This window comes from Phyllostomus discolor, chromosome 9 (genome assembly GCF_004126475.2).
Source record: "Phyllostomus discolor isolate MPI-MPIP mPhyDis1 chromosome 9, mPhyDis1.pri.v3, whole genome shotgun sequence".
Classification (NCBI taxonomy): domain Eukaryota; kingdom Metazoa; phylum Chordata; class Mammalia; order Chiroptera; family Phyllostomidae; genus Phyllostomus; species Phyllostomus discolor.
The window spans coordinates 76,067,197-76,091,163 of NC_040911.2; the positions used below are offsets into that span (position 1 = coordinate 76,067,197).

At 35.8% G+C, this 23,967-nt stretch overlaps 1 protein-coding gene across 5 annotated transcripts in view; it reads left to right on the forward strand.

Moving 5' to 3' along the window:
• Nucleotides 1–23,967, forward strand: part of PAK5 (p21 (RAC1) activated kinase 5) — a 274,928-nt gene that overhangs the window by 93,719 nt on the left and 157,242 nt on the right. For 4 of the 5 annotated variants that reach the window (XM_028525070.2, XM_028525071.2, XM_036010102.1 and 1 more), the window contains one exon: nucleotides 23,000–23,147. The gene's annotated coding sequence lies outside the window, so the exon portion shown is untranslated. Of the gene's footprint in view, nucleotides 1–18,276; nucleotides 18,416–22,999; nucleotides 23,148–23,967 lie in introns of those variants that run through there. The other variant, XM_036010103.1, reaches the window with a different exon arrangement.

Genomic DNA, 23,967 nt, shown 5'->3' on the forward strand with positions numbered 1-23,967 from the left:
TCATTTATGACAATATCTCTTGAATTTTGGTAACAGAGTGATGCTTATGTAAGACAGTGATGTGGAAAACATTCATTTATTTCCAGTTTTCTGGATGAGTTTGTGTAGAATTGATATTGTTTCTTCCTTAAGTGATTGAAAAGTTTAACCACTATTGTTATCTGGACCTAGGGTTTTTGTTGGAAGGTTTTAAATTACAAATTCAACTTTTTAAAAATAGTTATGGTACTGTTATTGACTGAGCTTTGGTAGTTTGTGTCTTTCAAGGAGTTAGTCCATGTCATACAAGTTCACAAGTTCATTGTCATAAGTTGTTCATAACATTTATTATCCTTTCAATATTTGTGAAATCTGTAGTGATACCCTTCTGTAGTGATCATTTTTGATATTGATGAATCAAAAATCACAATTGATGTCTTTTTTTTCCTGATAAGTCTTTCCATCTGTTACCAGTGTTATCAATCTTCTCAAGAAATAGGTTTTTATTTCATTGATTGTCTCTCTTGCTTTTCTGTTTTCTATATATTGCCTTCCACAGTGACATTTACTATTTACTTTCTTCTACTTTGGGTTTTACTGCTCTTCTTTTCCTAGTTTTGTTAAAGTAGATGCTGAAGGCATTGCTTTGAGATCTTTCTTATATTCTTTTATTAATGATTTAGTGCTATAAAATGTACCCTAAGTACTGCAATGGCATCCCACAAATTTTTATATGTTGTGTTTTTTTAAATTTTTATTTACTGAATACTTTTTTAAAAAATGTAATCTTTATTGTATTTTTTCCATTACCATTTAGTTCCCTTATACCCTCCTCCCCCCAGCAATCACCACACTGTTGTCCATATCCATGAACTCTGAATACTTTTTAATTTCCCTTTTGATATTTTTCCTTTGACTTATGGTTTACTTAGTAATTAGTCAACAACTAGTTGGGAATTTCTAGATTTTTCTGTTATTGTTTTTTGATTTACTTTGTTGAAGTCAAATAACATACTTTGTATGACTAAATCCTTTTAAACTAATTGAGGATTGTTTTATGGCCTCAAATATAGTCCATATTGCTAAGTATTCTGTGTGTTTTTGACAAGAATATTGATATCTTTCTGCTGGTGGTTACAGTGTTCTATAAATGTCAATTAGACAAGTTGGTTGTTAGTATTGTTCTAGTCTTCCATAGTCTTACTTATTTTCTACCTACTTACTCTATCAGTTATTGAAATAGCATTGAGTCCTCAAAAATAGTTGTAGATTTGTCTATTCTCTTTGCAGTACTATCGGCTTTTGCTTCATCTATTTTGAAAGTGTTTTCAGATGTATACACATTTAGTATTTTAGATCTTGATGAATGTTATCCTTTATTCATATGAAATGACTGGTTTCATCCTTGGAAATATTCTTTGCTCTGAAATCTTTGTATGATATTGATACAGCACTCTGACTTTCTTTTGATTAATTTTAGCATATCCTTTTTCATTCTTTACATTCAATTTATTTGTGTATTTATCTGTAAAATGTGTTTCTTTTAGGCAGCTTATAGTTGGGTCTTGCTTTTTAATTTAATCTGACATTTCTGTATTGTAATGGGCCATTTAGACCATCTTTATTTAATGTGATTATTGATATGGTTTTGCTTAACTCTATCATTCTTGCTATTTCTTTTCTATTTGCTCCATCAATTTTCTTTTATTTTCTTTTTTCCCCCCTAGTAGGAGGCAGATGGGATTCTCAAAATATCTTCATTTGTCAGTTTTTTTGGATAGAGAATTCTAGATTGACAGTTTTTTTTTTCTTTCAGCACTTTGAAGATTTTGCTCTACCGTTTCTGTTTGCATTGTTTCCAATAGGAAATATGATGTCATCCTTATCTTTGCTTTTCTATACATATGTTTTTCCCCCACTGCCTTCTGCTAAAATTTTCTCTTTAGCACTGTGTTTTAGCAATGCAATTATAATGGACCTTGGTGTAGTTTTCTTTGCATTTTTTTGTGTGTGTTTGGGCTTCATTGAGCTTGTTATATTCATGAATATAGTTTTCATCAAGTTTGGAAAACGTTCACCTATTTTATACCTTCAGATATTGTTTCTGTCCCTTCCTTTATGTCATCACAATTAGAGAATCCACTTACACTTACATTGAAGTTGTTCCATGGGTCCCTGACATAATGTTTTATATCCTTTCTCTGTGTGTTATATTTTAAGTAGTTTCTATTGCTAGGTCTCCAAAATCATTAATCTTTCATTTCTCAATATCTAATCTGCTGATAATCTTATATAGTGTGTGTTTTGCATCTCACACATTGTGTTCTTAGATGTATTCTGTAGATGATTGCTTTGTATCTCAAACATTTGGAAGATAGTTATAATCACCATTTTAAAGTCCTTGTCTGATGTTAATTACTGTCATTTGTAGATTGGCTTTGATTAAAGGATTTATTTTCTACTTTTTGTTTGTTTGTTTATTTATTTTTGCTTGCTAGGTAAATGTGTATTGAATGCCAGATATTGTGTTTTATCTTGTTGGCTATTGGATATCTTAGTATTCCTATAAATATTCTTTGAAACACTTATTTGGAAGCAGTTTGATTTGGTCTTGCTTTACTATTTGTTAGGTGAAACCAGAGCCATGCTTGATCTGTGGCTAATTATTACTGACTGCTGAACACTTTACCCAGTAACTGTACCATGACTCTTCAAGCTTCCCATCCAGTCTGGCCGATCCATACAGGGCTGGACATTTTTACCTCTAAATGTTCTGGGTGATTCTTCCCCCAGCCTCAAGTAATATCCTCACATGCTGGCACTGATTGGTACTCAGCTGAATTTGAATTATGTTCTACAAACATCTGGAGTTTATCTTCTCTCTCTCTCTCTTTCTTTCTTTCTCTCTCTCCCCTCTCCCCCTTTCTTTCTCCCCTTCTCTCCCTTTCTCTCCCCCTCTTTCTCCCTGCCCCCACTCCATCCCTCTCTCTTTTCCCCTCCCCCTTTCCTCTCATACTCTCTCTCTTCTCCCTCTCTGTCTCCCTAGCTCCCCTATCTCCAGTACTCCATCCTGAAAACTCCAGCTGCTTTGGTCTCTCAGCTCAATCTATACAACTCAGGATGTCTGTTGGTCCTCTCCTGGATTTCCCTTTCCTGCACAACAGCCTAGAAAACTAGCTCTTGAGCTTTAGTTTTCCTATGTGAGAAAAGTCAGCATATCTAGAACCAATTGGTAGAGTTCTTGAGGAATGATAACATATCCATAAAGCACATAGGAAACAAGTACTCATAATTGTAAATTCCATTTTCCTATATAGATTTACATATTACATATACTTCCCTCAACAGTAATTTTGAGAAATGGCAGTTCACTTGCTACTCTTGAGTCAGCCCCTGGGAAGCCCATTTCTCCCATTCATTGTTCCATGGCTCGAGGATGTTATAGCATCCTCTCACCAGCTATGTTTGCCCCAGGCTTGTTAGCTCTGCTCTTTCTTTATTTCTGCAAAACACTTACAATTGTAAGGGGAATATTTGCTAGCAGACCTTACTAAAGATTCTCAGAGAGAAATTATAGCAGACAATGAGAAAAAACTGTAAAATCAGTGTTAGTTATTAATATTACTACATGCACCAGTAATTTTCAGCCACAGGGAATTCTCTTCAGCTGTGTGCTACATGGTTGGCCTTGACTTTGCCAGGTCCTGGAAATTCTCTCCCATTCCTACCTTCTGCCCTCTAGTATTCTCTCTGTCTCCCTTCTTCTCTCATCATTCTTTTTCTGATCTATCCAGTTGCCTACTCACTATTCCCAGTTTTATTCTTCCATGGAGGCCAAACTAGCTCTCTACTTTTTCCCAGCTATACCTTTGGCTTACTTTTGGAAAGTAAGCCAATAGGAAATCTAGTAGAAGCTTCTTATAGTCACCTTTTTGTCATAATGGTATTTTAAAAAATTGACATTTTTGTTAAATGGAGAACAATCCTCATAAATAACTCAACCTTAGTAAGTCGTTCAAAGTTTGTTTGGTAAAGCCAGTGTAGGAACTCTTGGTGCATATGATTCCGCTTTGGCCTCTTTTACCACAGTGGTATGCTTCTCAGCAGAAGGGTCAGTTCTGATGGAGTGACTGAGAGACTTCCTGAAGTCTCACCCATCTTTCAGACAGGTCTTCAGGCCAATAACAAAGATAGGCAATGTCCTGTTTTCCATCTCAACGTCAATGCCCATTGCCTTCACAGCATTGATCCCAGTATGTAAATATGTATTTATTTGTCTAATTGATTGCACACCATCCTCCTTACTAAAGTATTACTTTTGTGAGGCTAAAGGACTGTGTCTGATTCATGCACAGTTCCCTCTGTGCTGAGCCCAGGGTCTGCCCTTTTAAGCACTTCATAAGTGTTTATTGTTGAATAGTTCTGAGAAAGTAGGTTCTTTCTGGAACAAAGTAAAGCCCAGTAAAATGCAACCAAAGGATTGTTTATCAGCCAGTACCAGTTATTAGTGAGTAAGAGGTAGAAGATGATGTCTCTTCCAGATTACACTACTGTTTTAGGGTTATTAATAAGCAAAGCTGGTATTTAAGTCTTTATCCAAGTACCATCTCTTCTTAAATTAGCATTTAAAAGCTCTGAGCTAACTGGAGGAAAATGTGTTCATACACAGATCTTATTATGTGGGATGTGGGTGTAGTGGAAGGAGCATGGGAGAAGTCACTGATAGGTGAGGCTAAGATTAAAGTGCCCCTGAACTCTGAACAACCTTTGTGTAGATGGCTGTGTAGGAGAGGGCAAGTGTGTGGGTACTTATGTACCAAGTAGCATTGTATAGTCTGTTGAAGGAATTAGATCTGGAAGAGAGCCCACATAAGTTTCTTATATCACCAAGACTTGTCAGTAATAATTATGTTGGTATAAGCATGGAAGGACATAGACTGAAAATGTCAGCCATGTCTTTGGTGCTGGGATTCTAAGTGACCGTTTTTTCTACTTTGTGCTTTATATGCTTTTCCAACTTTTCTGCAATGAACAATATATATTCAGAGAGGTTTTAGTGTATCACTTTTACCATGAGTATTTGATGAAAGTTATTTTACAATTTCACGGAATGCAAATTAAAAGCTACTCTAAGAAACACACTCTAAGTATTGCTGAGTTGTCAGGTAATTTGATAGCCTTAAGGTTTGCAATGTTTATTGATTTTAGGGTATGTAAATTATTAAAACTTTTTACTTTAAAAAATGTTTAGAAAAAAATTTTCATTTTCTACACAGTACCAATTTTTGTCTAGTTTTTATGGCTTATTAACATGCAATCTTTTATTTGACCTAATAGCTCTATAGACCTTTTCAATGAACCCATTTGACTATGGAGAAATTCCTTACATGTCAATTTTTAATGTAAATGAACTCCATTTTAAAGACTAACAATTTCATCGGAAGCTGATTATAAAATTATGCCATTTTTGACATTTTATATCACGTCAGATTTTCTATATTATGATTTATTCTTCATGTTGCATAATATAAATAAACATGTTGCATTATTTGCTTGGGATATTTAACTGAAGCTTAATGGATTTTATTTCAGCATACATTAATGTCCTAGTAACTTTCTACCTGCAAAATATTTGAGTTATGAGTGAGACAATTTCCAATGACATACTTCCTCTACACTGCAGAGTCTGTGCTTTAAAACTGGAATATTTAAAAATGAAAAAATCCAACTAGCTGGTTCCAACTTTTACATTGCTAATATAATTTCTATTAAATTCTTCTCAGAAAAGTGTGTTAATGTGATATATTTGAAGTCTCATTCTTTCCTTCTTTGGTTACTGTAATTTCTCAGATCTTTAAGTCATCACAATAAATCATAGAATTCTCTAGATTTGTGATGCCCAGTATGAGAGCCAGATATGGGTATTGAGAACTTGAAATATGGCTGCTCCAAAATGAGATGTGTTGTAAGTATTAAATGCATACTGGATTTCAAAGATCTATTATGAAAAAAAATGAATGAAAATATTTTTTGGTACATGTTTTAATGATGATATTTTGGCCATATTGGTTTAAGTAAAATATATTATTAAAATTAATTTTACCTCTTTTTACCTTTTTAATGCAGCTACTAGAAAATTTAAAATTATACATGTGACTGTATTTGTGGTCACATTATACTTCTCTTGGGCAGTGCTGCTTTAGAGCTTCTTCCTTCACCAAGCAGACACGTTCTATCAAAATTTGTTGATGAGTGAAGCCCTCAGTCCTTGCAAACTGGTATCCACCAAACTCTGTGCCATTACGTCCATGTCCACTGGACCTCACTGAGGTGCCTCTCACTGTATATTGCAGCACTGGAATTTTCCCTGCTCTGACCTTTGGGTTTTGTTTTTGAGAAATGTTTCCTATCAACCATTGATATAATGAATCCCAGTTGCTTTTCATTGGATGAATCTGATCCCTATACAATAGATCAAGGATTAGCACAGAAAACCAGCTAACAGGAATTTGAAGTGAACAATCAAGAGACTAATGAAACAGAAAGTCACTTGCTTGGGCTAACAGTGGTTGCTGGGGTCTGCAATTTAATGTGGCTGTGCGCGTGTATTCACTCCAAGGGATTCAGCGTGCTGTGTCAGAACTCACTCATATCATCATATCCTTTCCAGGTTTTTGTTACAAGCTTTTACCTTTTACAGAGAATGAATCTTCAGAGCCTACGACTCTTTTAAGCATGCACATATTTTTACTTTTTTTGTTAGAGGTTTGCGGTGCAGAATGAAATATTAAATACCTAAATTCAAAGCATGGGCTCAACATTCTTGAGTTTCTTATTGTAAAAAAGGTATTGATTATAAAGTACAAGTGTTCATAGGAGAAGTGTCTCATTAATTTTTTTCTGAAAACACAGCAGTATAGTACCAGTTATAAATTGAAATATTCTTTTTGTTTGGTAATTTTATTTATGAAAGCTGCTATTTTATTTTAAAATAGTAATTATAAAAGGATCAAACTGATTTGTGGTATTTTTAGAAATATGAACTATATATTTAATTGATAAGTTGTCACATATTTTTAATATTCACTATAGTAATAATTATTTTAAGTCTGCTATGATATATGTATATTTTACATGTGCATTATGACTGTTTAAACAAGTGTTAAGGTTGGTTTGACACTTCAAATCTCTCTCTATAGCCATATGTACATATGTTAAAGTAGTGGTATAATGGATTTCCACATTTTTCTAATAATGTTTGAAGTTAGATTTATACTTTTTTTCTGAGAGAAATATTTCATTTTTAAAGGGATTTTATTGAACTTCCAGCAGCATTTAACAATATAGGGATCCTGGTGTGAACTTAATGAGCTTAAAATGCTCTAAAAACATCGTTTCAGTTTTTTATTAGGTCTTCCACAGGTATTTCCACTACTGTCCTGGCCATGAGCTTCCAGATCAGGTGGTTTAGGTACAGTGTGAGTTTACAAAGAAAAAAAAAACTAATTGTCTTTTAATATGCCTCCTTTAAAAATATTTCACTAAGTTAATGAGCCTCAAAATACAAAGTGAGAGAGAAACATCATCTTTCTTCCTCTTTAAAATATGAGGTTTGAGAGTAGAACTCACACATCCAGGTGTTACAACAGCAATACAGGTGACATAAATGAGTGACACATAATGAGCTGGGATTGTGGAAAAGTAAACAGCTCATGCTCTTTAAATGTCACTTAGGAATTCTGTTTGATAGCAGGTAAGACAGACTAAGAGAAAGAATGTTTTAGGCAAGATGGCTGTTCTCTCTCTTATGAAAGACGACTTTAGGCAGAAAGTCTGAGACTACAGTGATACTATGTGGCCATCACAGATGCAGGGTCTACATACCACATAGCAGAGCACCCCAGTGTCACAAAGAAGGAGAATGTACTATTGCTCATAGGTCTGCAAATAAGCTGGTAGAATTTTCTGGTCCTGGCTGGTATTTTGATGGCATTTGTAGTCCTCATTGGATTGAGTAAGTAGCTCTGTTGATATCAACTGAATTCTCATATTTGGAGGACTGGCAATAGGTGATTTAGTATGGCCTCAGCAAGGACAAATGGGTCCTGCTCCATATGACCTCTCATCATTCTCCAGCATGAAGTATTTTCTGTGCCAGTGGAAGGCTTCCGAGAGAGTACACCCACTGAGGACCTGTTGAGGTCTAGGCTCAGAACTGATACTCTGTCACTTCTGCCATATTCTCTTGGCCAAACTGAGTCATAAGTCCATCCCAGATTAAATGGGTTGGGAAACAGGTTCCACATCTTGATGTTGCAAAGTGCATGAATAAACAAAATACCGGAAAAATTAGGCCACAATAAATCTATCACAAGTCTCTTCTATTTTGGCCTCTACCTGAAGAGAGGATGGATGCATGGCTTCTATTCTTACCTCATGGTCTAAGATGACTGCTGTAACTCCATGCATCACCTTGGTTTTCCAGGCAAGAAGCAGTAGAAAGGGAGAAGGGCAAATAGGGATCATGTCTTCTTTCTGACCTATCTAATGGGCTTTCCTTCAAGTCTCACTGAAACACTTAGGCTTATACATTACTGACCACTTCTGGCTTTCAAAGGATAGAAAATATTTTTTTTTATCCTTGCCCAAACAAAATCAGAGTTTTCATATTCTGGAAGCCAATAGTGAGTCAGTAACCAACAGTATAAGACATAGTAACCACAGAACCCAACTTTTATATTTTACTTTGATTATTGGGCAGTGTTATTGAATATTCTGATTTTCAAAATACCCCACAAATATGGAACTCTTATGTGGAATCTCCTGTATAAATATGTGAATACGTAACTCAAACATTTAAATTTTTTATTTTGAGATAATTTTAGTCCTACAGGGAAACTGCAAAAATAGTACAGTTTCTAGACATTCTTCCTAAATAATGTTAACATTTTATATAACCTGAGTAAAATTATCAAGAATAGGACTTTAGAAATGGTATGACCATGAATCAGGAGTTGGCAAGCTTTTCCAGTAAAAGGTCAGATAGTGACAATTGTGTCTGGTTTTGTTCTATTATTGAAGCACAAAAACAGTTACAGACAACATGTAAACAAACAAGAATAACAATGTTTTAATACAATTTTATTTACAAAAATAGATGACAGACCATATTTGTCTCATGAACAGTAGTTTGCCAACCTCTAATACAAACTAGGCAAAAGACCTCATTTGATTTCATCAGTTTTCCCATTAGTGTCCTATTTCGGTTCAGTCCGAGAACCCAAATTCTATTTGTGTTGTCATGTCTCCTTAGTCTCCTTCAGTCTAAGACAGTTACTCTTCCTTTTCTTATCTTTCATGAACTCAATGCATTTCAAGTATACTAGTCAGTTATTTTGTAGAATGTTCCTCAATTTTTATTTGTCTTATGGTTACTCATGATTAGATTGAGGTTATGCATAAATACAGGTACATATGCACGGGTTAGTATACACACATATATTTCCTGACTCTGACTGCTAAATGGGCCTGAAATCAATGGCATCCCAGTAGCAAAGAGCATACTTAAGCTTCAGATCTAGATTTCTAAATCCTATTCTCTAATGAAAGGAACCAGGGCTCTTTGGAGAAGTTGTTGATTCCATGGCTGGGGCAGAGAAAATATGAATTTCCCAAATACGTATGTTGTCAGAAAGTAAGGTAGCACTCAGAAAGGAGCACGAGCATGTCCAAAGGACAGATGAACCCATCTGAAGGAGTTTCCAGTGGCCAAAACTGGGAGAAGTTGAGCAACAAAATGTGAAATGAGCATTTTAGATTGTAACACCTAGAACAAAATAAATATCCCCAAGCACATGCTGATGTAAATAAATAATTGAATACATAAACAGGATGAAGGGACAGTTCTCCTTTATAGAAGATTTCCAATTAAAAACATGGAATTAAAATAAGCTCCAATGAATGAATTAGAGAAAATAGAAAATTGCCATCAGGCAAATGCCACAGTAGTAATTGTTGCAGACACAGTCCACTGGCGTTTGCTAGAAGCAGCAGGCTGGCATTTGTGGAGAAGAGGTTATTTGTGCACTCTAAAGAGCACCACCCCCAAACAGTTACTAATTACAAAGGAGGGAAATAGTAACATTTTACTGCTGGCAGGTATCATTGTAATCAAACGATCAAGCTTAACATCACCAGTGATAAGACTTACCGACACTGAACGTGCATTCCGAACGTTTAAGCATCAGTTTGCTTAGTGATGGTTTGTCCTTGTATCATCAGTTTGCAGCCTCTACCTTAGAGCCCACCTTTGATAATATGTGATTTGCCACAGCTTTGTCATAAGTTAAAAAAATAAATAAATGGTATTTTCCTGCCTCTCAAAAAAACAATATATTTTATTGCTAACTAGAAAAAAAATGAAGTATGACTCAGTCACAGTAGACTAAATGAAGTGTACATATATTTGGTATTCACTATATTAAAGTCCTAGAGTTGGTAAAATTTCTAGAAAAAGAAACAAGTAACTATACTACATTTTTAAAAAACAGACGACTCTAAATGGTTATGTCTTTGGGCCAATCATTTCAAACATATAGCTTAGACCATTCTATTGAATTAAATATCCCAGGGCTTATCTCTTTCCTTTCTAGCACATACAGCTGATCATTTTGCTTTAGGTACTAACACTTTAAGTTCTTGGTAAAAATTCTTGTGCTTTGTTTCTTTCAGATAGATAGTTAAAGCTCTGTGATGTTTTGCTTTGCTTAAAAAAATTCCTGTACTTCATTTTGTCATGCATTTGGTTAACATCAGTTCCATCCAGAATCACTTACCTTATCAGGATTTCAGTGTACTGAAACACACTGGCCACTAAAGTTGGGTTTCAGAAGTGAAATTGTTGTGTGTAGCCAACACAGACAGAGCCAGGGTTGCTGAGGTTGCTGCTGCTTTTGGACTGGGACATTTCCAAGTTGACTGAACTGTAGTTGTACTTCATATATATTTTTTAGTTGAACTCTAAATTTAAACTTCTGAACAATCATATTGAAAAAAAGCAGCCAGTAGCCCAAGAGTCATAAACCTAAAGATCCATGAATTTGGGATGTGTGCATATGAATAAAAATCAGGAATGTGAATGTTTGGGCTGAGTAATACTTCACAACAAATTACAAAATTAAAAAGCTGACATTGCAAACATCCCAACATGAGAAACAACATATTTTTATTAATAGGCTACCTATCCCATCTCTATAATACATTTTAGCTGAAAATGTTTATATCTTTACCTTTAAATATAAAAATTATTTTGAAACATTGTTCTACAGAGAGAACAAAATCATAATACAGTTTTTCCTTCAAGATGTCTGATTGAATTTTATTTTTATTACTGACATTTAGAAAAGTATGTTTGGGTATCACATCTTGTTATCACTATTGGCATGTATACTTACTTAGAATTATCAAATTTGGGAACACCTCTGTCATATTTCTTGAATATATGAGCCCTAAGAAAACAGTGTTTTTGTGAATAGCTTATATAGTCACTAATCTTAATACTCTTTAAATTGACAAACCATGTCACCAGTTACACATCAATGTCTTTCTTGTTATAGCTATGTTGAAGTTTATATTATTTTCATAATAATTACTTATGTGAAATCAGGAAGAATTTAAATATTCCCTGGTGTTCATATGATTCATTTGACTTTATTAATTGAATTATCAAAGAAGAACCAATTAATTACTACTGTTCACAACTTCCCTCTTAGTGAATGCTTTGGGTATGATCTGAAAGTTATTTTTGGTAATAGAGGCTCATTCAATGTCAGCATTATTTCTGTTAATTTAATTATTTTAATTGTTTCTGTTTCATATTTCATTGTTTGTTTTAGGTTTATTTTATTTTATTTTATTTTATTTTTTGCTTTGGAAGTGACAAATTTAAGCCCAGTAATTTTATTCACTTTTAAAAATCATATTTCTTTAGATAGAAAATTTCTAGTTTTTTTAATGTGATTTATTTTTTGTGAGTGTGTAATTCCTTTCACCCAGCCCTCACTCAGTTCCTTTCTGACAGCTATCAGTCTGTTCTCTGTATCTAACAGTCTGTTTCTATTTTGTTTGTTTATTTATTTTGTTTATTAGGTTCCACACATAAGTGAGATCATATGGTATTTGTCTTTCTCTGACTGGCTTATTTCAGTTAGCATAATACATTCCAGGTCTATATCTATACTCTATCTCTAAAGATAAGATTTCCCTTTACACAGCTCAGTAGTATTCCATTGTGTAAATGTACCACAACTTTTTAATCTACTCATCTACTGATAAACACTTAGGTTGCTTCAAAATCTTGGCTATTATAAATAATGTTGCAGTGAACACGGGAGCATACATTCTTTCAAATTATTATTTCAGGTTTTCTTAACACATTCCCAGAAGTGGAATTGCTGGGTCATAAGGCAGTTCTATTTATTTATTTGTTTGTTTGTTTGTTTGTTTTTTGAGGTGACTCCATACTACTTTCCACAGTGGCTATACCAATTTGCATTCCCACCAACAGTGCATGAGGGTTCCCTTTTTTCCATATTCTCATCAACACTTTTCTGTTGACTTATTGAGGATAACCATTCTGATAGGTGTGAGATGACATCTCATTGTGGTTTTAGCTTGCATGTCTTCAATGATTAATGATATTGAGCATCTTTTCATATGTCTGTTGTTCATCTGTAAGTCCTCTTTGGAGAAGTATCTGTTCAGGTCTTTTGCCCATTTTTTAATTGGATTGTTTGGTAGACTTTTTTGGTGCTGAGTTCCCTGAGTTCTTTTTAAATTTTAGATGTTAATCCCTTATGAGATGCAGCATTGGCAAATATGTTTTCCTATTCAGTGAATTGTCTTTTCATTTTGTTGTGCTAAAGCTTCTTAGTTTGATGTAGTCCCATTCATTTATTTACTTATTTGTTTCCTTTGCTGGAGGAAATATACCAGAGAAAATATTACTATGAGAAATGTCTGAGATTTTACTGCCTGTTTTCTTCTGGATTTTTATGGTTTCAAGTCTTAAATTTAGGTTTTAAATCAATCTTGAGTTTATTCTTATGTATGGTGTGAGAAAATGGTCCAGTTTCATTTTTTGCACATATCTGTCCAGTTTTCCCAACACCATTCATTGAAAAACTAGCATTACCCATTTCATGTTCTTGTCTCCTTTGTCAAATAGTAGTTGACCATAAAGACATGGGTTTATTTCTGGGCTCTCTATTCTGTTCCATTGCTCTATGTCTGTTTTTTGTTTGTTTGTTTGTTTGTTTGTTTTTGACCACTACCAAGCTGTTTTGATTACTATGACCTTGTAGTATAGCTTGATATCAGGTAGTGTGATTCCTCTAAGGTTCTTCTTTCTCAAGATTGCTGTGGCTATTTGGGGTCTTTTGTAGTTCAATATAAATATTTCGAATACTCATTCTAGTTCTGTGAAATGCTCCATTAGTATCTTCACAGGAATTGCATTGAATGTATAGATTGCTTTGGGAAGTATTGACATTTTAATGATATTAATTCTTCCTATCCATGAACACAGTATATGCTTCCACTTGTTTCTATCTTCCTTCTTTCTTCAGTGTCATAATTTTCAAATAAACATCTTTATATCTTTCATAAATTTATTCCTGAGTATTTTTTGATACAACTATACATGGAATTATTTCTTAGTTTTCCTTTTGTGTAGTTCATTATTGGTGTATAATAATGCAACTGATTTCTGGATGTTTATTTTGTATCCTGCTACTTTACTGAATTCATTTATCAGATCTAGTCATTTTTCTTGGTGGAATCTTTAGGGCTCTGTATGTATAGTATCATGTCATCTGCAAATAATGACAGTTTTAGTTCTTTACTTCCAATTTGGATGCCTTTTATTTCTTCTTCTTGTCTGATTGCTGTTGCTAGGACTTCCTATACTATGTTGAGTAAAAGTGGTGAAAGCAGACATCCTGTCTTGTTCCTGGTCTTAAAGGAAATGCTTTTAGTTTTTGCCCAAGTATGATATTGGCTGTGAGTTTGTCATATGTGGCCCCACCCTAGAGCCACACAACTCAGTCTGTCCCTGATTCTGCCTGGAGCCTGAGTTCAGCAGGGAGGGCCACCAGGAGTTGGGAGGGTGGGGCTAGTGGATCTCTCATAAGTGGGAGTCACTGGTCAGGCTGGGGGAAGATGAGGAGTGTGGCCTCCACCCCAGAGCCACACAACTCAGTCTGTCCTGGATTCTGTCCAGACATCCTCTCCAGTGAGGGGCCACCAGAAGTCTGAAGGGTGGGGCTTCCCAGGAGCTTGGAGGGTAGGGCTAGGCTAACTGAGTTTTTTGGGAATGTGAGGGGAAAGGGCTCCACACCACAGCCACACAACTCAGTCACTGATATCCCCTGAGTCTGCCCAAACCTCTACTCCCTGACCCAGACAGCTGACTCCTCAGCAGGGCTTGAGCTCTGCAGGGTAGGATGACAGGGAGACCAGAAGATGAGACTATTGCTTTCCCCTAGGCTGATGCCATAAGGAAGAGAGTGCCCCACCAAGAATGATGACATCTGTGGTGTGGAAGAGGGACCTCATACAGGGTTTCTGGTGGCTGACACTTCACCTCTCTTCCCAGTGCCACAAACCCCAGTCTCTTTGTGTGACTCTAGTCCATTCCACTCCCACTCTGCCAGAGCCCTGTGTGAGTGGCTGCAAACAAGATTTTGTGATTTTCCCCTTTAAAATGTGCCTGTGTCTAGCAGACTCCTATCTCTCCATGGTGGACAGAATCCCCACTGATTTTCATAGACTGATATTAGTTACATGGCACCTCTTCCTGGCTCTGGCACTCTGAGCTGGAGAGTCTGGTGTGTAGTTCAGACCCCACACTCCTCAGGGGGAACCTTTGCAAGCTGACTTATCCCTCCAGAATATTAGCCACAGCACATGGGAGCAGGCCAGCCCTTTTCACAACTCTATCAGTTCTACCAGTCTTGATGTGGCTTCTTCTGTAAATCCTTGGTTATAAGACTTCTGTCCAGGAGGGAGAGGGGAGAGGATAAAGGGGGAAAAGGGTGAAGGGTTTACAGGAACAATTATAAAGGATATATGGATAACAATAAGGGGGAGTAGAAATGGGGGTAGGAGGGCTGGGGTAGTGGGGAGGAGTGGGGGGGAAGGCGCAAAACTGTACTTGAAAAACAATTTTAAAAATTGTAATAATAAAAAAATAAAAATGGGCAAAATATTCAAACAGACATTTCTCCAAGAAGGACCTACCAAGGGCCCAGGGACATATGAAAAGATGCTCAGCATCACTAGCCATCAGAGAGATGCAAATTTAAAAAACCACAATGAGATACCACTTCACACCAGTGAGAATGGCCATCATAAACAAATCAACAAACAAGTGTTGGAGAGGATGTGGAGAAAAGGGAACCCTAGTGCACTGTTGGTAGGAAAACAGACTGGTTCAGCCACTGTGGAAAACAGTATGGAATTTCCTCACAAAACCAAAAATGGAACTGCCTTTTGACCTGGCAATTCCATTGCTGGGATTACATCTTAAGAACCCTGAAACACCAATCCAAAAGAACCCATTCACCCCAATGTTCATAGCAGCACAATTTACAATAGCCAAGTGCTGGAAGCAACCTAAGTGCCCATCAGTAAATAAATGGATCAAAAAACTATAGTACGTTTACACAATGGAATACTATGCAGCAGAAAGAAAGAGGGAGTTTCTACCCTTTGGGACAGTGTGGATGGAACTGCCCAGGAGCTTGGAGGGTAGGGCTAGGCTATCTGAATTTTGGGGGCATTATGCTAAGTGAAATAAGCCGGACAGTGAGGGACAAACACCATATGATCTCACTTTTAAGTGGAACTTAATCAATGAAACAAACAAGCAAGCAAAATATAACCAGAGACATTGAAATTAAGAACAATCTGACAGTAACCAGAGGGGAGGTTGGAGGGGATGATGGGGTGAGGGAGGAAGGATTTCCAGAACAACTATAAAGGACACATGGACAAATCAAGGGGATTAGAATCAGGGGAGAGTGATGGGGATGATGGGGAGGGGAGTGGTGTGGGTAAATGCAGACAACTATAATTGAACAACAATAAAATAATTTTAAAGAAAAAAAAAAGACTTCTGTTCAGCTAGTCTTGAGGTGGTTATTCAGGTTGATTATTCTGTATTGTAGTGGTAATCCCAGTTTGGTCCTGGGAGGAAGTTAGTGTAGCTTCCACCTAGTCTACCAACATTTTGGACCTCTAATTTCCCTCTATTCTTTAATAAATAAATATAAAGATGATATAAAAATGTTCCCTTTCATAAACAACCAATGCAGAAAGGTTGATTTCTCATTTGTTTTAATGTCACCTTCAGAACAACTTTGTATATTGCAGTTAAATTTTATGTTCAAACCTTGTTGAATTTTGTAAACAAATTTTTTTGACTCTTTGAAACTACATTTTAGCATACTTAACATGTTGATGTGCCCATATTGCAAGGCTTAACAAGCTTTATAAAAGTCAGATGTCCTCCATGCGTATATATCCAGAGCTGCAGGGTGTGGAGGGTCATTGTGTCATGAGACTGGCAGTGAGGATGGATAGGTGTCAGAGAGCATCTGGAAGCTGTTGCTGCATTCAATGACTAGCAAATACTGAACTATATTGGAAATTGACTGCCCAACACATAAATACATCCCACTATTTACAAACCCAAAGCATCCCCAACTCAAGTTTCCTTTTAGCTAGAGCCCCAGAATAGCTATAGACACCCCAACTCCATGCGACACCTAGAAAAGTGTGATGTAGGAAGTTGGAATGCAAAGGGACAGCTGTCTTAACCAGTTGCTGTTAAAATATCTTACATTTGCATATTTTACAAAAATATATAACCATGCAAACATATTGTAAGGTTCTTCCTAGGGTCTTGATGTCTGTAAACAAGTGAGAAGCCATAAACCTTTCATTTGTGATACATTAATCTCTCTTCCTTATTGAGCAGGAAAGTTATCAGAAGGCAAGTCAATGAGGACATTAATGACAAATTAGTAACTGACTGTTGGCAATTCAACAAAATCCTGAAATGCCCTGAAAATCTTACATTTGAAAGAAGTGTCTGAAACTTGACAATAACCCTTAAAAAGATCATACTCCAGGACCAAAAACTATTAATTAATTTTTTTGTTAGTCAATCAGGATGGCCTTTCTTGGAATGAAGCTGTACAAGTGAGGGAGCCTGGGTTTTGTGGTTCATTTATTTATTTATGATTCAGTTTCTGCTACTAATTTTTATCTAAATGAGCCCAGGGACTTGAAGTTCAGACCCTCAGTTAAGAATCCTTGCTTTAAAGAGGGAGGGGAGTGATTATATCATATGATCTCACCTATAAGAGGAATCTAATGAACAAAATAAACTGACAAACAAAATAGAACCACAGGAATGGAAACATGGAACAGGCTGACAGCGATGGTGGGAGGAAGGGGGATAATGGTGGAAAGAAGGGGAAGGGGCTAGACAAAGAAATTGTGTGAATGACCCATGGACATGGACAACTGTGGGAATTGACTGGGAGTGGGTAGGGGGGATGGGCAGAGCAGGGGAAAGGGGGAAAATTGGAATAACTAATAGAATAACAATTAAAAAATGAAAACAAAGGACTCCGTGGTAGCGATTCTCTCTTTGCATCTTTTTTTCTCCCTATGTTTCCCCACCATTCCTTTATCTTGTCCTCTGTCTTTGGAAATCTAAGCTCAGCAGGATCAGCATGGCCAGGTGCAGATTCATTGAAGTGGAGATTAGAGACCCTTCATGTTCCAGAGACATTATTATGCGTTTTTGAGCTATTATATTTTACTGTTTTCTATATTAGATTTACTTCATTTTTGTACAACTCAAACACTTAGAAATTTAACATTTCTAAACCTAACGTTGTATAGTGATTCAGAGTACCTAAAGTTCTTACACACACATTATTTTATTTAATCCCTTGAAAATTGTGTGGGTATGTGCCATCATGTGAACACATGCTGTTGTTACCTTGAGTTCAGAATGAGGAAGCTTTGATACAGAATGGTTCAGTCAATTAAGTTCAAAGAGCAAGTACACACCAAAGGGTTAGAACTTAGGGCACTAGCAAATAAAAACTTTAAGTGCCTTTTCTATTCAACCAGAAAACCAGTGTATCCACACTTAATTGTTCAGTTGATTTTTCTACATAAGAGGCAGCTACTCCTAAAATAAAAGTCAATACATTATAAATTGCCCTTCCAGATAAAAAGAGCATTGACATGGGGTCATTGCCTATAGTTCAGTATCCTGAAAGGCTTGATCCTTCCATTGTCTCAAGGGGAATGTCTCATAGAGGCCAGGCATCTAAACAGTATTTTTCTGTAGGAAAAGGTGAGATGTTTTTAAAAATCAAGTTTCATTATTACTTAAAAAGAAAAACAAAACAATTCTCAACTCCTGTTCGAGGAAATACAAAGACAGCAAGTAGTTCTATAGGTTCCATAGAAGTTTCCCTAGAGAAGGTTCACTACAGTCAGCGAGTGTGTAAATATTACAAAAATGCAGTCCCCTGTGTTACAGTTATCTGAATTTGAATGAAAGAAGCCACTTTTAAATGGATTGGGTTTTCTACTTCCCTAAAGTTATTTTTTCAAATTTTTAGTGTTTCTGTTACGTTGTTTTCTCCCATGGAAGCAGAATATAGCTTATTCCAACCATGAGGAAAGAGGAAGAGATGCAGAGTTCAACTCTGGAAATAAATATTTTACTATATAAAGAGATAGAGATCACAGAGGGGCAGGTGAGTAGCAGGAAACAAATGTGATGTTGTTTTCAATTCCTCAGAGAAGGTTTATATTAAACTGTCCCTGCCGGCATGTTTTCTGCTTGGCTTTTATACTGCCAAACCTGGTAAGGAAACCCTTTGTGTATCTAGAGTTTACCTATTAGATGAGGAGTGTGGCATCTAGCCAAAGTTATGGGATCATCCATATTGTAAAATACGCACAAAAAGAGAGCTATCATAAAATGGAACAACACTGAAGATATATGTTTAAGAAAAGATGATCCATACTAATTTCTTTTGGAAAGATTCTATTCTAGTAAAAATAATAAAAAGGCTAAAAACTAAATTGTGTGTTAGGCTTTCTCTAAAATCCATTCTTTTCTCTTTACCCTGTTGTCTCACAGTGGCTGGGAGACTTTGATCTGATGGGGTTTAGCATTGTTCATGATTCCATATTTACTGGAGTTCATTTGGCCAGAATTTAATATTAACAAGGCCAAGGTCAGAGCCTGTTCTCTTTGAGAGAGAGGGAAAAAAAGTTATGCTTTCCAACATAATAGTGCAGAACATGTATCAAACCTGCCATTCACAAATTTGCATCTCTGGGTACAAGGGGAAGCAGATAAAAGGGTGAATAGTGCAACAAACATTTGAGGACTGCAGGGCTGATGGAACCCCTTTTATCCTAGATCTAAAATACCTTAAGTTGTATCTTCATCAGGTACTCATCCTTGAATATGTGGAGGGGAAAAAAAGTGTGCAAGCACTAAACTTTTTGTACTAATATGGTTGATGGTAACTCTCTGTTCTATATAAAATAGAATCTTCTAGTGTTTTAGTAATTTGCCAGTGAGGCCAGGAATAAATGCATATCTCAGAGTCAGATGCCACTGGTAATAAAGGTTTTGTTTTCTGTTTGACCTGATGATCAAGGGGTCCAATATTGAGGGGTCAATTTATCAGACAATCTGTAGAAACAAACTGTGCAAAATGATATAGACTTTTGTGTTAAGAAGTTAGCTGTGCCTCTTTCATAGCTGTATTTCTATTTTTGTAGCACACATTACAGTCATTGAGATGCTTTTTTTTTTTATAAGTCAAAGTGTGGGTGAACTATATATAACTTTTTCAAGTTGTTCACAGGTGACAGATCACTGCTTTTAGGTTTTAAGAGTTAAATTCAGTTATCTAAAATCTGCTTAGGTTGGTTTTATAATTAATAGAAATAAGAGCCAACATTTTATATTATTCATAATTGGCTAGGAGCATTACATAGGCCATTTTCACCACACCCTCAAGGCCACTTTGTGTTATAGAAAGTGGGCCGCCTCTCCAGTTTTCAGATGAGTAAATATATTGCGGGAAAATGAATTGCCCTAAATGATGCAGCTAGTATAAGGTGGAGCCACATCTGTTGATTCTAAATCTAACCCCTTTCTCTTGAAGGCTAGCTATGTTAAATTTTATTAGAATTAAATATTAAATTTAATTAGCATCTGCACCTTATATTCAGATGTACTTTACCAATTGCTTCAGAATGTATAGCCATTATCAGAACATAGTCTACTTAATACTCAGATTGCTTTTTTTAAAAGTTAGCAGTGGCAATATGGTTTTATAAGAGATGTACTTGTATAGATAATGGTTTCTTAGTGGCATGTTTAAAGAGAAAGACATTTGAGAGGAGAGTTTTAGTGATGATCTAGGCATGTATTAAAGTAAGTTTTTGGCATCTGATTTATTATTAACCTGGTTATTTGCAGAATAAATAGAAAATTAAAAGTAATGCTAATTCTTACAAAATAAACTCAAAGCAAATATTGGTTAATTATAAAGTATGATAATGTTATTAACAAAGTATAAAAAGAAAATGTATTTAATTCTTTCTCTTTTTCTGGGTAAAGGAATTATTTTTGTAAATTGTACTAAATTATGTTCTTGTTATACAGTAGACCCATATGTTTACATCAATTCTGAAATTACATTTCCTGACAAGGTGACTTATCTTCTGATATTCTGAAATAAATGAAGAGAATCACACAGGACTTTAAAAGGAACTTATGTCTATTTATATTTTAGCTGATTTTGAACTAAACTTTTATTTTTAATTGTAGCTGACATTCAATATTATCAGTTTCAGTTGTACAGCATAGTGGTCAGACATTTCGTGTACCCACCTGGCACCATGCAGAGTTATTACAGTGTTATTGGCTGAATTCTCCATTCTGTATTTTACTTCCCAGTGACTGTTTTATAATTGCAAATTTGTACTTATTAATCCCTTCACCTTTTTCATCCATCCTCCTAATCCCCCTTCCACTGGCAACTCATTTTGAACTAAATTCAAAGCACATAAAAACTGAGTTTCCATAACCGTCCTCCTAAGATTTCTTGTTACCTATGCAAGACATTGCAGTTAAGCAAGTCCTACTAATCTTGGCAATGGTAGTTTAACACCAGGGCATGCTTTTCAGAGGGTTATTTTACCAACAAGTTACTTTCCATGAACTACAAATTATTTGAGGTTAATGTTTTATTTCTCCCTAATCCTCACCTAAAGATTTGTTTATTGATGAGAGAGAGTGAGAGAGAGAGAAAGAAACATCCATCAGCTGCCTCCTGCATGCACCCCAAACAGTGAGATCAAACCTGCAATCTAAGTATGTACCTTGACCAGAGATCAAACCTGCAGCCTTTTGGTGTATGGGCTGATGCTCCAACCAGCTGAGCCACCCCACCAGAGCAAATGAATTGAGGTTAAATTTGACCACTTTAAAATATTGAGAAGTAAACTTAATTGGAAAATCTTTGCAACCACTTTAAAATATAAATCTGTATTCCTAAGGAAGTCTTATTTTTTTTAATGCACTAGAAAGTAGATACTTGAAGTGTAAAGCCTCCATTTTTTATGTCATAGAGTACTGACATTTTTACAGAAAATACAGGTCTGCTAAGTGTGTACATTGTGCCTACAGTTAACTGATTCAGGTAATTAAATAAAAGCAGATATTTCTCATAATTATTCAAGAAGAGAAAAATGGAGTCATCTTCTGGGGGCAGTTTGAGTTTTCCTGTCATGAATAAGGTGGACTACAAGCCTATAATTATTTTCAGGGAAGTTTCTGTGCACTTGTCTGAAAATCGGATGAGCAATGATTAGTATCAGGAAGAAGAAAAGAACTGGATCTGGAATTTGTCCTTTTAATAGGTTAGGATAGAATAACTGCTTTCATTTCCTGGATCTTTCATGAAGCATATGAAATCTGGATTTAGTCTCCTTCTACCCTACCAGTAGAATTTATTTTTTACTCATTTAAATAGCAGTACTATGCTGAATTATAAGCAAAGTTAGGAAAATAGATCTACATATAACTTTGATTCAGCCAATGTGTATACAGTCAATCCTCATTTATTTATAGATTGTGTACAGCATTTGCCAATTCACCTTCTCATTTCATTTGCATTTTTGTGCCTTTCATTGGTGATTCTGCTGTTTGAAGGGGCTCCCCAGCATAGTGCTGATGTGCTATCTAGTGCTGTAAGTGCAGGAAGGCTCTGGTGTGCCTTATGGAAAAAATACATATCTTAGATAAGCTTCATTCAGGCATGAGTTATAGAACTGTTAGCTGTGAGTTGAATGTTAATGAATCAACAATAGATTAAATAGGTGTCTTTAAACAGGAACACACATAAAACCTAACACATTGGTTGATTGGTGAAAATGTTGGGGGTAGAGTCTAGCAGAAACCTAATCCTATGTTTCCTTTCAGAGAAGTGGTTCAGGGTTCACAGTAATGTCATAGACCATAGCTCCTGAGGACAGTAAAAACTGACCATATTAAACATGTGTGATTGTAAATTAGTGGGCTAGGCCCCAGAGATTCAGGGACCAAAGGCGCCGTTCCTGTCCCTATTGGGCTAGCCATGTGTTGGAGACACAGACTCACTGTGGAATGATTAGAGAAAGTGCTGAGACAGATGCAGGCAAGGTGCCTAGGGGAATCTCATAGTGCCTGGTGTGTACAGGTAATAACGCACAAATCAGTAGCTACATGCCTGAGGGAATGATAGAAACAGTTTGGAAAGGATGTACAGCATGTAGGAGAATGTAAATGAGTTTATATGTTCATTTTTAAACAGAGCATAATGTTGGTGGGGTTCTGATTCATGTAGCTACTGTGTTGTTACAGAAATACACTGTGGCAAGATGCTTTCACCTCTTGCCAAAATGGACACTGGGGAAAAATGAAGAGAACTGAAGAACTCCAGCGAGAAATTGCACAACAGAAATAGCCACACTCCTCTGGAGTCTGATTCACCCACAGCCATCATAAAAAGGTAGGGGAATAAATTATGTCATGCTTTTGCCTTTTAAAATTTTATTTTACATTTTTCATACACATACATGATGGAATATTATTTGACCACAAAAAAGAAAGAAATTTGGCCATTCATGACAACATGGATGGACCTTAGCATTATGCTAAGTAAAGTAAGTCAGACTGAGAAAGTCAAATATCATATGATCTCACTTAAGTGTGGGATCTAAAAAATACTAATGAAGTTTACAAAAACTGAACTCATAGATACAGAGAACAAACTGGAGATTGCCAGAGCAAGGGGAGCGGGGAGGGGTTGGGCTAAATGGGTGAAAGGGGTCAAAAGATACAAAGTTCCAGCTATAAAATGAGTTATATGCCAGGATATAATGTTAATAATATGTTTTATATTTGGAATCTGCTAAGAGAGTAGATTTTAGAAGTTGTCATCACAAGAAAATGATGTTGTAATTATGTGTGGTGAGGGATGTTAACTAGACTTATTGTGATTATTTTGCAATATATGCAAATATCAAATCATTATATCATACACCTGAAACTAATATAATGGTATATTTCAATTACATCTCAATGAAAAATAAAAATATGCAATAGTAAAAAAGCAGAAAGTGTATTTATTTATTCAACAAATACTTGTTGAGTGACTGCTATGTGCTTGCAAATTGTTCTAAGCACTAGGGATATGATTATGAACAAAAAAAGGCAGGGATATGGGCTTGAAGGAGCTAACATTTTAGTGGAGGAGAGGAGTTAGTAAATAAATGCAAAAAATTGTAAATAAATGCAGCCATTAATAAAGTTTAGAACATGGTGAGCAG